At 36.6% G+C, this 16,587-nt stretch overlaps 1 long non-coding RNA gene across 2 annotated transcripts in view; it reads right to left on the bottom strand.

The window, feature by feature from the left end:
- Nucleotides 1-14,408, bottom strand: part of LOC135409711 (uncharacterized) — a 32,646-nt gene extending 18,238 nt beyond the window's left edge. Inside the window, exon 1 of one of the 2 annotated variants that reach the window (XR_010428332.1) lies at nucleotides 14,003-14,408. This is a non-coding gene — a long non-coding RNA (uncharacterized LOC135409711). The remainder of the gene's footprint in view (nucleotides 1-14,002) is intronic. The other variant, XR_010428333.1, reaches the window with a different exon arrangement.
- Nucleotides 14,409-16,587: the final 2,179 nt, after the last annotated feature.

Genomic DNA, 16,587 nt, shown 5'->3' with positions numbered 1-16,587 from the left:
CTTCTCTCTCTGTATTCTCTAAGGAGAGGCATCAACTTACTAAGCTTAGTAATTAAGTTTTTGATGGTTAAACTTAGATGAGATTAATCTCACACTTGTATTTCTTATTGTACATATATATCAGGTATGGATTTCACAACATATTGAGGCCATAGTGAGATATAATAGGTCCTCATGAAGTCATATTATCTGGGGTAATACTGCTATGGATTTTTTACTTTGCTGCATATTCCATTCGTCATTAGCTTGGCACGCTGGTAAGCGAAACAAGGTTATTGCTGTTCTCATTTGGGAGAGTGATGACATTCAAATGAGGCTTGTGAAACAGGAAACTAGAATATTACATGGGCTCAGCTACTTGTAGTATTGAAAAACAATTCTAAAGAAGTTTGACTCTCAAATAGAACATAAAGTCCATAAATGAGTGGCCATTGCACCAGCTATTATACTGCTCTGGGGCTAATACCTACTACCTTGCTGGTGAGGACAGTATGCTCAGTCACAACATCAATGACCTGTAGGCAGTCCTGAGACCTGTCTGGACAGAGACCAGCTTACATTTGAATGAATTGCAGAGCACAGCTATTTTTAAAGCCTATTTGTAAACCTACCTATGCTTTTCTAAAGCTTACTTGTACGTTAAGGAATTGATGAGTGAATTTTCTGGTCTCATCAGCCTTCCAAGCCCTGGTAGTTCTCAAAAAAAATGACATCATGAACTCCAAAGGCAAAAATGCTAGTTAAAAATCAGTTTTTAGTAGTTCTTGATAGTGTGTTGATAGTTCTTCTGAAAAAAAAAAAAATCTGGAATATGCTCTAATATTCTCTTCTTCTTCAAATGAGGAAAGCATGCCTTTGTATTAGTTTTGTATAAGTATTGAGTATCTTCAAAAGACTGATGTCTTGCAGTACATTTATGCAGTGTCACCAGAACTGGAGATAATTATCTAGGTGAAACAGATTCTTTTCCCCTACAGATTTGGCATATCTCTCAGAGGAAAATAGTGAAGCAGTACAACTTTTTTTAGTGCATATTCAGCTTTAGATTTTAAAGAGCATGGCCTTTTTTGGGGAAAGGTTACACATGAATTGCTTCAATATATTATCATACCAAGAAACAGCAAGTGTTCCAATGAATATTTAGGTGCTGATATTTCAGTGGCTTTTTTCTCTTCTCTTGACCCACCATTGATCAATTGTAAATCCTAGAAAAATACATCTGGACTTCTCAAAGCAAGTTCTTTAATTCTGGCCCAGATGCTTTTGTCACCTTTAGACTTTGTTGCAAAAAATTGGTTGCCCCTTAAAATGTCATTCCTCTCACTCCTCTCTAGACTTTGCAGTAGCTCACTTGCTTCATGTTAGAAGATTTCTGGGGCACTTGTAATGCTAAGTGTGAGGTCACAAGAGGAACGTATTTCCAAGTGACATTTGTAAGAAAAATGCCAGGTTGATGGTCTAAGGGCAGAGCAGGACATCCACTGAAAACACTGTTGTATTTCAGAAGGATAACACTACATAGAAACTGGGATATTCTGGGTTTGAACTGGGGATTATTTAACTTCCATAGAATCATAGCCTCATAGAATAGTTTGAATTGGAAGGGCCCTTAAAGATTATCTAGCTCCAACCACCTTGCCATGTGCAGGGACAACTTTCACTAGACCAGATTATTAAAGCCCCATCCAACCTGGCCTTGAACACAGGGATTAAGTATTCACAACTTCTCTGGGCAACCTATTCCACTGCTTCACCACCCTCACAGTGAAGAATTACTTCTTCATAACTAATCTAAATCTGTTCTTTTTAAGTGTAAAGTCACTTCCCTTGTCCTATCTCTCCATGCCCTTGTCAAAATCCCTTCTACTCTCTTCTAGGTCCCCTTTAGGTACTAGAAGGCTGCTCTATGGTCTATATTCTTATGTTGGGGACCTCAGAGTTGAATGATGAATGCTGAGGGACCTGGAGTTGAACACACTACTCCTTTCTCATCCTTATTGCCTTATACAGAAACACCAGTGAGCTCCCTAGACATTCATAGGAACCACAGAGGAGCCATAGGACCCACTGAGATATGCAGTTTATATTTCATCGGTGTGTATTTTACACCACTCTTTCCCAACCTTTCCCAGCATATCAGTTCTCCGATCTGACCTCCTGTGCAGTTTAAAAGATATAATACCCAAATTTCTCCCACCAAACAGCATTTTTCCCTCTGATCTTTAGATTTCTTTACGTCTTCAATTTAGAGAGTCAACTTTCTACCAATTATGTTTCTCACAAAAGTGGACAATCTCCAGAAACTTTACGCATGCCTGTCTGAGCAAATATTAACATGAGTTGTTTGGGGGGGGTTCCCCTCTTTTTTGTTACTGTTACAGAAGATTTAGGCAAAAAATATTACTGGAGAAATTACTAAGAAGTTATTTTAAAATAAATTGTTGCAAAGAAATATATTGCAAATAAAATATTTCTAAGCATAAGATGTAGCCTATTTTTACAGAAATACATAGGGCTGTACAAGCCAGTTACACAAAACTGTGCATATTTAATTTTGATTTCTTAAACTTTTAAGCTTATGTACTAAATATTAAACATCTTAGAAAAGTAACGCCTTTTTACATTATATGTTATTACATCTAATAAAAATAATGCCCAAAAATAACTGATTAAAAGAACTTAGAATGTGCCTTGATTATTTTTTTAACTTTTTGGGATATAGCCAGATGCTGGTTTACAGAACAGCTGGAGCTGTTCAGCAGATGACAGCTCCATTGCTGTTAGTTATCATTCCTCACTTGAGATGTGATAACTGGATTCATGACTACTGCCGGCCCATTTCAGGCCAAATAAACCAGATTGTTTTAAGAAAGCAACGCAAGTCATTTAGGCAAACTCAATTTACTTATACTGAACTGAACTAAGAATGAACCCAGAAACATACCCACATTTATTCCATCTAATTCTACTGCAGTGCAAAACCAAAAAGCCCAGGACTCCTATACAGACACCGAAGAGAAGGAGAGGCACCTCTAGAAGTGATTCTTTCCATCTGAATCACTACGTGTAAATGCTTCAATCTCTTTATCAGCTATCAGAAAAGTCTGAGCTATTAGTTTAGATTCAACAACCATAAAGGCATATAAGTTGATTCCTGTAGTTAGTTAGAATAAATTAAACTCTCAGAGACTGCTTCACATATGAGGGTAATATGTGAGGTGTTTAGTGGATGAGGAGTAATTCCTTCTTAAACAATTGCAGCTGTAGCAGGCAAGCTCTTTATGACTGATATATTAACTTTTCCATAGGTCTTTAAGACAAAGTCATATTGTGACTGTTTGCAACCCATATTAAATGCTTGCTTTTAAAATACAATTGTACCTTTACATCCCTTCTGGAAAAAATACCCAGATGTAACCGTAAGCTTCTGGGAAGGGTTGTATGAACAAAAATTAATTATTTAATGTGTACCACTTTGTGGGATGCTCTACTTTTTCTCTGTATGGTAAATCCATCCCACAAACTAGTAAAAGGGAAAAGGTAAGACACACGTTCCTCATCCCTTCTTACTTTCCTTTGATTACTTTAGGAGGAGTGGAAGGGTTAAATAGTTCAGGAAAGTTGAAAGAAAACAGGTTTAAGCAACTGGATCATGAAGCTAATTACTTTTATTTATACTTACTGCTATATTAATGCTAGTATTATTTAAAATATATTAGGTATGGCTATGTCTTCATTGGATAATTAGCTGAAATGATGTGGGTATGAGCATCCAGGCTACTTTAACTGTATTTAAACAGAAACATTCAAGTCATTTAAGTCTTCACTCTCTACGTCGCAAGAAAATTATGTTATAAAAGTTTTCTGTTACAATACCCGACATTCTCTAGGCTTCTTCTAGTGAATGTGGAAGAGCTTACTTGTCTTTATAGATCTGATGGAAGAAAGTGACCTTATTGTGAGAAGGCTGTGAAGCTGTTTAGCAGATATCCTCAGTAAAAAGTGATCATCTTGCTAATTGGAGTAAGAATCCCAGTCAGGCTTAATTAGTTCCACAAAGTAAGCTACCTGTCAAAATGAAAAGCCAAAGATTTCACTGGTCTGGAGGAAAGCACCTAATCATGTTTTTCTGTGAGCTGCTGAGCTAATCTAATATCTCACTGACGACAAAACGGAGAGCCTTGGTCCTCCACCTTTCCTTGTTGCAGTCTGGGTGCTTGTTGGATCCACTGTTCACTAATCCAAAAGAAAACTATTCTTTTTGGTTGGTTGGGGGTTTTGCTTAGTTTTCTTCAAAACTGGCCATTTTAATTGGATCATGGTCTTTCAGCCATGAAAACAGTGGACATTGTTTTTCAGTAGACATTGTCTTTCAATGAAAACAGTGGACATTGCCAATATTGGAATGGAGAGGGGAGGAGAAGAGAGGGAGAGGACAGGGAGAGGACAGGGGTAAGAAAAAGAGGAAGAAAGGGATATGCTATTGCTGCTGACCTGCTACTGTACCAATGAGTGTGTAGTGGTAACTGTGTGCAGAATTTCTTTTACACTTGTTACACTTCAGATTTTAAGTTACAAGCTGCTCAGAGCAGCTACATTTATTTAAGACTTTTAAAAATTCTTTTGGTTCGTTATTACCTCGAGTTCACATACAGAGAAAACGCTACTATGCTATCTCTAAGAGAATTTCTTTCAATTAGGTGAGAGAAATAAGGTGTTTTGGTAAAAGGTTTTACATATAGCAGGTAACATAACTGAAGAAAAGCATCTACTAAAACACCCAGTACAGAGACACAAAAACACACACTACAGACAATCAATATACCAGCTTTAGTAAAACACAGTTCATTGGTTTTAAGTTACCCACAGGAGAAGAAAAAGAGTAAAAGAAGAAAAAAGAGAAAAAGAGTAAAGAAAGAAGGAAGAAAGAGAGAGGGAGAGAGGAGAGAAAAATAGTTATTGCAAAGATTTGATGGTTCAGATGGTGCAGGCTGGAAGAGAGGAGAGAGCTCACATGGAGCCTCATGCATTCATATAGTTTGGTTTTGCCTCCCAGGCAAAATATCTGAGTAAGGTAGGCCTTGTAACATACTTGCAGGCCTAGGCCCAGCCCTTCCACACACACACACTCACGCACACACACTCTCACAGTGAGTTGGCTCCAACCCGTATCAATATATAATTCAGTGAGGGTCAAATTCAGTATCTCACAATGCCCTCTTTTTTTATCTATTGGTCTGTACATAGATGAGATAGAAAATAGTGTTAGAAAAGAAAGAATATAACTCTGCGAATTCTCATATCAGATATCTGTGTGCTACATTTAGGTTTATTACCTTAACTTTTTATTTCTAATGGATTTTAGAACAGAAAACTATTCCTTATCCTGATTTTACAAGAAACAGAACAATTCTCTCTTTCAGTTTTTTTCCCCTTAAAAGTTCAGTACATGCATAACACAAACTTCTTAGTAGAAGGACCTAGCCTTATCAGACATTAATCTATGCAAAAACAAGAGACAATGGCAATTATAACTTTTTAGGAAAATTACTTGAACATGAGAGAGAGTAAGGGTCATGACTGCTGCTCTATACTGATATTCCAAGAAGTCTGAAAACATATGACCTATATTTGTAAAAGCAACCATAAATTTCAACCTCTCTTTCCCTCCTCAAATCAACCATTTCTGTTCTGTCATGTAAGTGTCAAATCATGTAATTAGGTGTAAAGAGTCGTGCGGTGCCAATATGTAATACTGGCACAGAATGAGGAATTCCTGGAAAAAAGTGACATTTGCAGGGTAATGCCAACTGTCCACATAAACCTACCGTTACTTGTGCTGACCTGTGAGAAGGCAAAATGCCATCCAAACAGACATTCGAGACTTCAGAGGGTATATATGTATACTATGTATTTGCAGGGAGCATAAGTCCTACCAAGAATGTCAACTCATCCATCTGTCTCAAAAATACAGATTCAGAGTTATGAGAATGAGCCTCAAATGACCCATCAATAATTTGGATTAGTTTCTAACCAGATTCTTCTTCAACAGAGAGAAAAATTTTGGCCTACTACCCCCTGTCTAGGATTACAGATAATCACTTTAACAAAGTCTTTAGTGTTTCTCATCTCTGCAAAGTTATACATGATAGAACATGGTGACTGTGCACCTGCTGCAATGCCCTGCCAGCACATTTCATGCTTCAGCTTTCACACAAACTGGTTTATAAAGTGATTAATGGAATTAGACTCAGGAAGGTTGTGTGGAAAGGTAAATGCAGCAGAAGTCACTTATTTTAACCAGGTTAGAAGATACAAATCAGCCAAGCTTTTCAAGATGGTTGCTGCAACTCATATATCTGATGATAGCCTGGACGGTTTTACTCTGCTGAGGACAGTACTGTGCAAAGCACTTGTTGACCCAAACACTGTTGCTCTGGAACCAAAGGTAACATATCTCTCACCATGGAGCTCTGCCTAAGCTAATTAGCCCTGCTGAGAATTCAGCTAATGAGCTTGGGCATAACGTCCTATTTAAGGAGAAGTGTTATATGTTTGCATGTTCTTGGATTATCACCCTGTGAGAAGTCATTGCGACGCATGGAACCTTCCAGGAAATATGAAAATCAAAACCAAAACAACAAAAAAACCCCACAAAACACCAAATAGCACCAAAACCCCAAACCAAAACAAACAAATAAACAAACTAGGAGTTACTAGTGAGAATAAATGTACATGTCCAAGCAGAAAACACTTGAAAGACACATAGAAAGATTTGGAAGTTTACATTTTGTGCATGAGCTGTGAAACTGAATAGGTGGTCAGCTAAAGGAGGGAGATAATTTCCTAAAAAATTACAAGAAGTGAATATGGTTTCTCTTAGTTAAAAAACTGAGTTTCAGTGGCTAGGCTGAGTGCCAGAACCTGCCTGCACTTCTTCCTGCCACTGCCCTCCCCCCGCCCATTTTATTCTGCTTTTCCTAATCATGTTTACTACATTTAACTGGCAAAAAAAATGCTCACTAACCTCTTCTAGGGCATGGAATGGCCCATGAACATACTATTATACCCTTCAGCTTGCAAAATAGGGTGACTGAATGCATTTTGCCTATTGAAAAAGGTGTCTGACTTGTGCTAAATCCAAAATTTGCTAGGGCCTTGGCAGGGCATCTGCTTATTCTCCTAAACCAAAAGTACTTTAGAGACCTCTCTGACAATTTAATATCACAGGCAATGAAGTTTCAATACCCAGGAGATCTCTCTGGCAGGGTTTATTTTACTACTTCAAGAAAATTTTAGGTTTTCTTTATTCAGAGAGTTATACATTCTGGATTTTAGTCTACCAAAAACAAAATTAAAGCTATGTTTGAATATCATTCTGTCTTTGGACTTAATAAAATCTAAATGGATCTACCCTCAAAACCCTGGCTGATTTTGAGTCCTGTCACACCAAAGTCATACGATTTTATTAATTTCAGCACCTGCAGGTCGACAATCTGGTTGTACAGCTGCTGATGTTGACAGAAGTTTGGCTTTTACAACCATGGGACCCACTTTGAGGATGGAGGACTGGAATCAGAAGTGGAGATACTCCTTACAAAGTCAAGCCAAGATAATCTTTGCAAAATCTGGTGAAACTGATGAGGAGAGTTTTAAACTAGGAACAACACAACTCATGGTAAAGTGCAGTAGAGATCAACAGTGCTGGAAAGCAAAGGTTCAGAATGATGGGAACAAGGGAGATCTCAGAAATTATAAAACAGGACAAAAGGAAATTCACCTCAGGCATATAAAGCCTAGGAAACAAGTATTAGGAAGTGGAAGTGTGCATGTGCATGAAGGCTCTTGAAAAACTCGACATGAGCTGGCAGTATGCACTTGCAGCCCAGAAAGCCAACCGACTTCTGGACTGCTTCAAAAGGAGCATGGCCAGCAGGTTGAAGTAGGTGATTCTCCCTCTCTACTCTGCCCTTGTGAGATCCCATCCAGAGTACTGTGTACAGTTCTGGTGTTCCCAACATAAGATGGAATGGAACTGTTGGAGCAAATCCAGAGGAGGTCCATGAAGTTGACAAGAGGACTGGAGCACCTCTCCTAAAAAGATGGGCTGAGAAAGTTGGGGCTGTTCAGCCTGGAGAAGGGAAGGTTGCTTTGAGACGTCATAGCAACTTTACACTATCTGGAGAGGGCCTACAGGGAAGCTGGTGAGGGAGTCCTTGTCAGGAACTGCAGCAATAGGACAAGGAATAATAGGTAAAAATTGAAAGAGGTGAAATTTAGATTAGATATTAGAAAGAATTTTTTTTACCGTGAGGGTGGTGAGACACTGGAACAGGTTGCTCAGGGAGGTTGTGAATGTCCCAACCTTGGCAGTGTTCAAAGCCAGTTTAGATAAGGACTTAAGCAACCTGGTCTAATGGGAGCTGTCCATGCCCATAGCAGGAGGAATGGGACTAGATGACTTTTAGGTCCCTTCCAGACCCTTAACATTCTATGATTCTATGTGTTCACAAAGCTACAGCATCATTGAGATAACTGAGACATGGTGGGCAGCTGAAGAAACAACTCAGATTTAGGGGCATTCATTTTTCTCCACTGACTACAGAGGCAGCTCAGAAGGCTATGTCTAACTTTTAGATGACTGTTTTTACATATGAAACCCATTGTTGCTTTTAGACACTCTTTTATTTTTCTCTAGTGTCTGATTTTCAGAATGCTGAATGCCCAGCTTCCCTAAAATCTACTTATTTAGGACGAGTGATATAAAGGTTTGCTTACTTCTGGAAAAAAAAAAGTCACCACATTCATATATGAAATGTGAACTGATATTGAAAAATAGTGAAGTCTTTCCACCACAGAGCACATACAAACACACACATGTAGACATGTAATGAATACAGTTATTGATTGCAACAACTATAGATGAAAAAGATTTTGTTCAAAACTACTGTAGGCTCAGTCCTTATGAGACAAGAGGTTAACCTGTCTGCCCATGAGTTTTGCAACTCAGTTGTCGGTCATCTTTACCCTGCTAAAAAGAACAGAGCTGCAGCTGAGATGAATCCAAAGAACCCAACAAGAGTGTGACCCCAAATATCTTCAGCTTGTCTGTGTTTTCAGTGCTGTGAGCAATAAATATATCAAGTGATAGAATCCTATTGTACGCACATACAACGAAAAAATAGCAATTGTATAAGACTGTATAATTAGTGATTATGCAGCATTGTACTAAATATAATATTCTGAACTGCATTTTTAAAATACCATAAGATACCCAAAACTCATACGTAAGAAAACCTGAGAAAGAGGTTAGTTCTGTACTCTCTAACTTTGACTTAACACACTTGAAAATCAACAGATAAAAGGGAGTAAATTGCTAGGGTTCCACAGTGAATCTTTCAGGGTGAAAAGAAACTCTGGAATGAAAGTGAGACCCTTAATAGTAGTTCTTAACTCGAGCATGGGAATTCAAGAAAGAGAGGCAATTTCTGAGACCCAATTATGTGACTGCAACTTGAACTGCATGTGTAAGTGGAGGGAAGCACTTCTGGCTTTAAAGAGCTAGCATAATATTTTCTCTGTTGCCAGCCTTGCTAAACAAGGGAGGGCTGTGGCATTTCAATGTCAAACTGCATATGTTCATTCTAGATATTCAACATGAAAGAAAAAGAAAGTTTCAACAAGATTTCATTTTGATTTAGTGTTACTATTTTCATAGAATATTAGGCTATTCCCAAATACTTTACACTTAACATAGCTTCTTCAAAGAACTAGAGTTAAGAGCAGACAAAACTAAAGGAATTCTCCACCTATCTGAAAACAGAATTTTAGTGTTCCTTTCTTGAAAAGAGATAAATTATGGGAAAAATAAAAACAAAAATATTTCTAGTCTTGCAAAATGGGTGTTAAGGAACTAGCTTATTTAAAAAAGATGAAGGCCTGAGGCTTAGCTAGAGGCAATTTTTACACAAAACTTTTAGAAAATAATACAATCTCCACATATATATGATGGTTATGTGACTTTGTAAATCCATATTCAGAAAGAAAAAAAGAGGACCTTATCTTTTCTGACCTCAATCTCTTTGGGGTGGGGTTTTTTTGTGGTCGTTTTTTTGTTTGTTTGTTGGTAGTTGTTTTGATTTGGTTTTGTTTTTTGGTTGGTTGGTTGGTTTTGGGTTTGGTTTGTGGTTTTTTGTGTGTATCTGTGAAGGAATTAGAAAAATTACAAAACAAAACCAAGTTGCTTATTCACATCACTTCAGATATATGGCTGTTTCCCCTGTAATTATAATCTTACCTACAAATATATTCTTGGCCAACACCAAAAATCAGGATACTGACATTCATCATACACAGATGGACCTTTAATCCAATGACATACTCCTCTTTAAATGTTCTTGCAGTAGCCATGCATTTTATGGTGACAGCCATCCTCTTCAGCATGTCAGGCACAGTTATGATAATTCATAACTGTTATGATAATTCATAACTGATCTGTAATGGTTACCAAGGAGGTGGTGGTGAATATTCAAAGCTACAGGAAAGGCCAAATAGTGCTCAAAATTTCAGTGGAGAATTTTATACAAAATCAAATGATTATACACAGTAGCAGAAAAAAATAAAATTAAAAGAAACCATACTTTTGTACAAATATTTGATCAAGTATTTGTGGAAATAAAAAAGTGGAATTGAATCTTTTGAAATAAAAATAAATACTTAAGTGTACTCAGATTAATAACTTCCTCAAAAGAAACCAACGTGATGAAACCCGGAAATTACCTGGATCATTAACTTTAGAATGCCATTTGGTACTTCCAGTAATAATGACACAAAAAAGCTTAGGTAACTGCTCCTCATATTTATAACTTTATATAAAATTTTCAGTAGAGACAAACCTTTGTTGAGTTTCTGCATTACATGATGTATCTTACCTGATGTGTAGAACAATAATAAAAGCAAAAGTTTTAAATGTATTGCCAGAGGCACCAAGCAAAGGAACTATGGAGGTGAGAGAAAGGGGTAGAAGAGATATGTCTTCAATTTCATGTTATTAAGCATAAAGGAATTAACAGAGCCAGTGATATACTGAATCCTATTACCTGTGGCAATTCTAATTTTGTTTAGTTAGTGGGGATTTCAACAGAAAATTTTGCAATGGGTTTTTCTGTGTGTGTGTGTGTGTGTGTGTGTGTATGCACATGTGAATAGGTATGCATATAACACAGAGAAGGTCTAGGAGAACAATATTAATCAGAGCAAGAAATTTGTTGATTATTCATTGTTAATATAGCACTAACAAGACAAGAATATTTAGGTGCTAGATGTTGGTAGACAGAAAAAAAGTTCCGTTAGTCTTGCACATTGCTTGCCACAAGGAAATTTCAGCGGGGTTGTGGCAAGAACAAAACTGCACCATTTAGTGACATGTAATCTAAACCTTATTTGCTCAGCAGGATGGGTATAGCGACTGAATAGCAATCTTGTGTTCTAAGATTTGTATTCTGAGACGTGCATGCACACACACACACATTTCACACTGACACTGCTCAAGGTTCCAACTCCTCTGGGTTTGTTTATCATGAATGCATGATGCCCACTTCTGGCTCGCAGCCAGGGAAATCCCTACTGAGGACTACTGTGCAGGCACAGTATACATGCTGTTGAGAAGCAAACTGACTGTTACTGCACATTGTAGTCACAGGCTTGATACACACCATCAGCCATTAGCACAAGAGGTAAATATGACTCCTGAAGATTTTATTGAGTTTTATCAAGTTCTGATGGGGATGGATCCCATTACCCCCAAGCTGTTCCTGCACATTCCTAAATACTAAAGGTGAGCAAATAATTAATTATCAACAATTTACCAAGCTAGTCTTCCCGATCAATGACCTTCAAAACCATTTTCTAACAAGATCAGCTTACAGAAAATTTATTAAACATTTATCTTTTAACTTGTAAATACTGTTCATTAGTATCACATAGCACAATTTTTTTTACTTACTAGTACTTACAGAATATTTCTGTATTTTTTATGCTCTGCACTTTGGACCAGTTATCAGATGCAGATTAAAATTTGGTTCCAAGAAATATTTATGCATTTCAGTGTCAAATATTGTTGATTGTTTTGCTGTAGTGGTCAATGAGATAGCTAAAATATTTGTAAATTTTAAAAAAAAAGTCTCATATATTTACCCCTAGTAGTCAATTAGAACAATTTAAAAAGAAAATTATAATTTTGGCAGCATCTTTACAATTGAAAGAAGTAAGCTTTCACTTGAGAAGTACTGTTAAATGATAAGACTCCTTAAGGAATCAGATGCTGTTTAACTGAAAATCTTGTCACGTTTTGAGGGATTCTGTGAGTGTATAAACACATGGGCATGCCCGTATATATTCACTAATGAAATGCACTAGGTTTTATATAAAATTTTATTTCAATCAGGTATGTAAAGTGATAGAATCATAGAATGATTTCAGTGGAAGGGACATGAAAGATCATATTGTTCCAACTCTCCCTGCCATAAGCAGGGACACCTTCTACTAGACCAGTTTGCTCAAAGCACCATCCAACCTGGTCACTTCCAAGTTTGGGCATCCACAACTGCTCTGGACAATCTGTTCATGCCTCACCACCCTCTTAGTATAGAATTTCTTCCTAACATCTAATCTAAAACTATTATCTTTTAATTTAAAGCCATTCCCTCTTGTCTTATCACTATAGACCTATTGTATTGAATAACTTATTAGTTTATAATAAATTGAAAAAGCTGTTTGAGGCTAAATGATTAAAATTATTATTCTGAATGAATAAATAAATAAATAAATAAATAAATAAAATATTTCACTACTTTTTTTTCCCTCTGACAAGGATTCTCATTTGAAGTGGTTGATCTTTAAGTTTCCCAATACCTAATTGTTGGTTTTCTTAATTGCCATATGGAAAAGCTATTTTACATTTTAATTTTAATTTGGTGTCTTCAGTGCCAATATGAACCCATGTTATTTTCTTATTAAACAGAGGCAATATACCACTCTACTTTGCTTTCCCGGGGCTACAATTTATTTGATGGGATTTTTGGGTGCTAAAATGACCACGGTGTCCCCTTTATTCTCCTCTGCAATACATTTTGGACTACATAGACAAAGTAGCTCAATTCCAGTGCTTTCTGTATTTATCCATTACTTTTATTCTTTGTAAGTAATAATCCTGTTCTGTTACTGTTTCAGTCACTGAATCCTCTAAGGCTGAGCCTTATGAGTATTATCCTGAGCTACAGTGGAATGCTTTGCCAATACATCATGAAGGTTTCTTGATAGTTTAAAACTTGCTTTCTGTTGTGGACAAACACACAAGTTAAGTTCCAGGGCTTAACCTAGAAGGTATGAAAAATGTGCATTTCTAAATATTATTTTCTGACTAAAGGCAAAAACAAATGTCTGAAAAATTAGGACTGTATTTTGGCAGAAAAAAAAAAGAAAACAAACACATAAAACATTGACTAAAATAACAGAAGTTTCCTAAATGTGGTCCATTATGCCAGCAGTCATTTTCTAGGTAAAAAAAATATTTTTCATATTAAACCATCTATTTTTCATGTCTTGTAATAAGTAAGCTCTAAGCACAGTTCACTGTGTGATAGATTTCCTTCCACAAAGTTTAGTCTCCCTCAGTCCAAACCTGTTGACAGAATTCTTCAAGAAATTTATCAGCAAGGTCCAATGACAGAGAGGTCACAATTTGTGATACTTCTCATGCATTTTTACATGGAATAATTGCCTTCTTAAAAAGAAGACATATGCAAACACACAGGAAACTCCAAGAAAACATTAATTTACCCAGAATAAAGAGTAAATGTTGACAGTCATAGAGGAACGCTATCACTTCAATGAGAATTTAATTCTTAAATCTCTATAGAAAAAGAAATTTGGAAACTAGTATGTAACTAGTATGTCACCAGGAGGTGATTGTATAAGATTTTGTAGTAGCATTCTAACTTACCTGGCACAGGGAAAAATGAGACAAATAACTCCCGCTGTAAACTGGCATTAAATCATAGTTCATTTTTCTGTCCAACCGTTCCTTTCATTGAATGGAAGAGAGAAGAAAAGTATAGAAATATGTCTAAACATCATGGGACTGGCTGCTGTATAGTGCCCATCTGTGAAGGGCAGTTTCCTATCATGGCAGTTAGCTCATATTTGCCTATTTTGTTAAATATTTAAAGCTCAAGAACTGTTAACTGAAAACAAAGTCATATGACCAGGTGTAGCTGTTTGCTAAGTGAACATCTACCTCTGAGCTGCCTGTTTCTCCCTGTCAGAATGATTAACTCAGGCACAGGTGTAGGCACTTGGACTTCTAAACTTAAATTAGAGTAAGAGTAAGATTCACTCCTTGGCATTCAAAGAGTTATGTTATGAATAAACAGAATAAACAGCACTATGAGGGGAGAAACAGTGTAAACAACTTAATCTTGCAGTCAAGAGTTTGACAGAAGTCTCTGAAGTCAGGAATTTAGTGTCCTGCTTTAGTGCCCTGATCACTTAATGCACCACAGTGATTGTGCTTTACTGTAAGGAAAATAAAAGATTTTTTTAGCACAAATATATATATATACACACATGCATATGCATGTGTATAATAATAGACATGTACACACAGAGACATACATACATGCAATATATACATAAATATTTTTAAAAGTAGCCTCCTCTCTGTAATAGTTGTTGCTGCAGCAGGTAATCAAAAACTGGAATCTGGACAAACATTTCCTGATACCATCTAAATTTAAGCCATGAGCCTTTGTTCTACAGGACTGAAGCAAAGAGGAGGAGGTAGAATGTGCTGCGAAGTGACTAGGTAGCCACTGCTTCAACATATGTACTTCTGATGGACCCTTTCTCAGTGGCAAGTGGGAAGACAGAAGGAGAAAGCAGGACTACTGTGGAGGAAAGCCAGGTTTTAAAAAAAATTACATATATTGACTCATACAATAGAGAAAAACTAACAGTTCCTGGGTTGTCCTAGTAAAAGGTGTCAAAGTAGTAGTAGTATGTCATTGTTGGATTTTTTTCATTAAAAGGATAATTTATTATATAATTGTTATCTCTGCTGAAATCTCCTTTGTCACAGTGACTTAGCGAATCTAACTATTCATAAAAATGTCTTAAACTTTGACAGCTTCTACACATTTATCTAAGTTGGAGCAGCTGAATCCCATTTGTGGCTAGGAATCCCAGCTTTGACGCAATAAACAGATACTTCCAGAATGAAGCTCTTCTTAGCTATCTTATCTGAGATAGCCAGGGTGAGTGATCTATTTTATGTTCTTATTTGTAGAAAAAGATGGTTAGACAAGATGCTCAGCTGATATCTGTCGCAATGAGGCAATCCTTAATTTATTTCTTTATCCCTGACTTCTATTGTTTTAGTTCTATGTACACAAGAGAAACATTAGACTGTTCTTTCATTTAGACTCAGTGAAGATAATTTCACATATCAACTGTAATCAGATTTGTGATTGATGGCAGCCATTAATAGCCTCTAACATGGAATTATATACACAGATACATGAATGTGTTTTATTTAGGTTCATTAATCTAAGTGGTTCAAGGACAAATGCTTCTTTATCTGGTTTCCATAAAACAATTAATTGACATAAATTTGCCTTCTGTTCTACACCATGTGGACTTGAAGTTTCAGAATATTCAATACTGGAACTCAATGAAAGCTAATTTCACAGTTTCATGATCTATAACTGGAGGTTGTATATTCGTCAACCTAACTCTAGAGTTTTCCTGGGCTATTTTGAATAACTAACGTGGAATAAAGCTTACTTTTCCAAAGAAATTTTATTCAGAAGGGATTGTAAAACTAGAAACATAAGTTTTAAATGTTGTGACCCATCTGCTTTGTATTATTGCATTATTTGTATTATTTTTGATAAAATTAATTCATTATTTATTTGCATTATGCTATGTGTGATCAGCTATTCTAGCAGCCACTGTTTGGAGGAGACTAACTCACCAATCATCATCCAACTTCATACATTTGTGACACAGAGCAGAATTTCAGGATGTCTGTGACCCGGTGCTCTCATAATCTGATATAAGGTTTGTATCAGAGAAGCCAATAACACCTTGTCCTATCATGAATTAACTTCAAAGAAAGGCCAGTCATGAAGCTCTGAATTAAATGAAAAAGTTTGTGCAGTAATTTTCAAACCAGTTGTCATGAGAAGAACTGTTTGGTTGCAACTTTCAGCTTTCAACTCATCTACCCTGCATGTTGCCTAGAACTGTAAATGTCAGGCAGAATTGTTTCCCACTCAGATTTCTAACAAATTAGCAGAAAGTTTTAATGAGATTAGCTCAGTTTTCTCAATTTTACTCATGTGATTCTCTATCCCGTGGGGGAGTGAGTGAGCAATGATGTAGTGCTTAGCTGCTGGCTGCGGTTAAACCACTAAATGGAGTAATTTACAGGAATGTGTACAATTTATGGACTGTTTTAAAGCAATATGGGAACATGCACAATTTATTCCAGGATGTTTAGGAAAAGGGCTAAGGGTAGAGAAAGAGAGG

This window comes from Pseudopipra pipra, chromosome 2 (assembly GCF_036250125.1).
Source record: "Pseudopipra pipra isolate bDixPip1 chromosome 2, bDixPip1.hap1, whole genome shotgun sequence".
In the NCBI taxonomy this organism is placed as follows: domain Eukaryota; kingdom Metazoa; phylum Chordata; class Aves; order Passeriformes; family Pipridae; genus Pseudopipra; species Pseudopipra pipra.
Note: the sequence above shows the minus strand (reverse complement) of the source record. Positions and strands in the feature narration are given on the sequence as shown.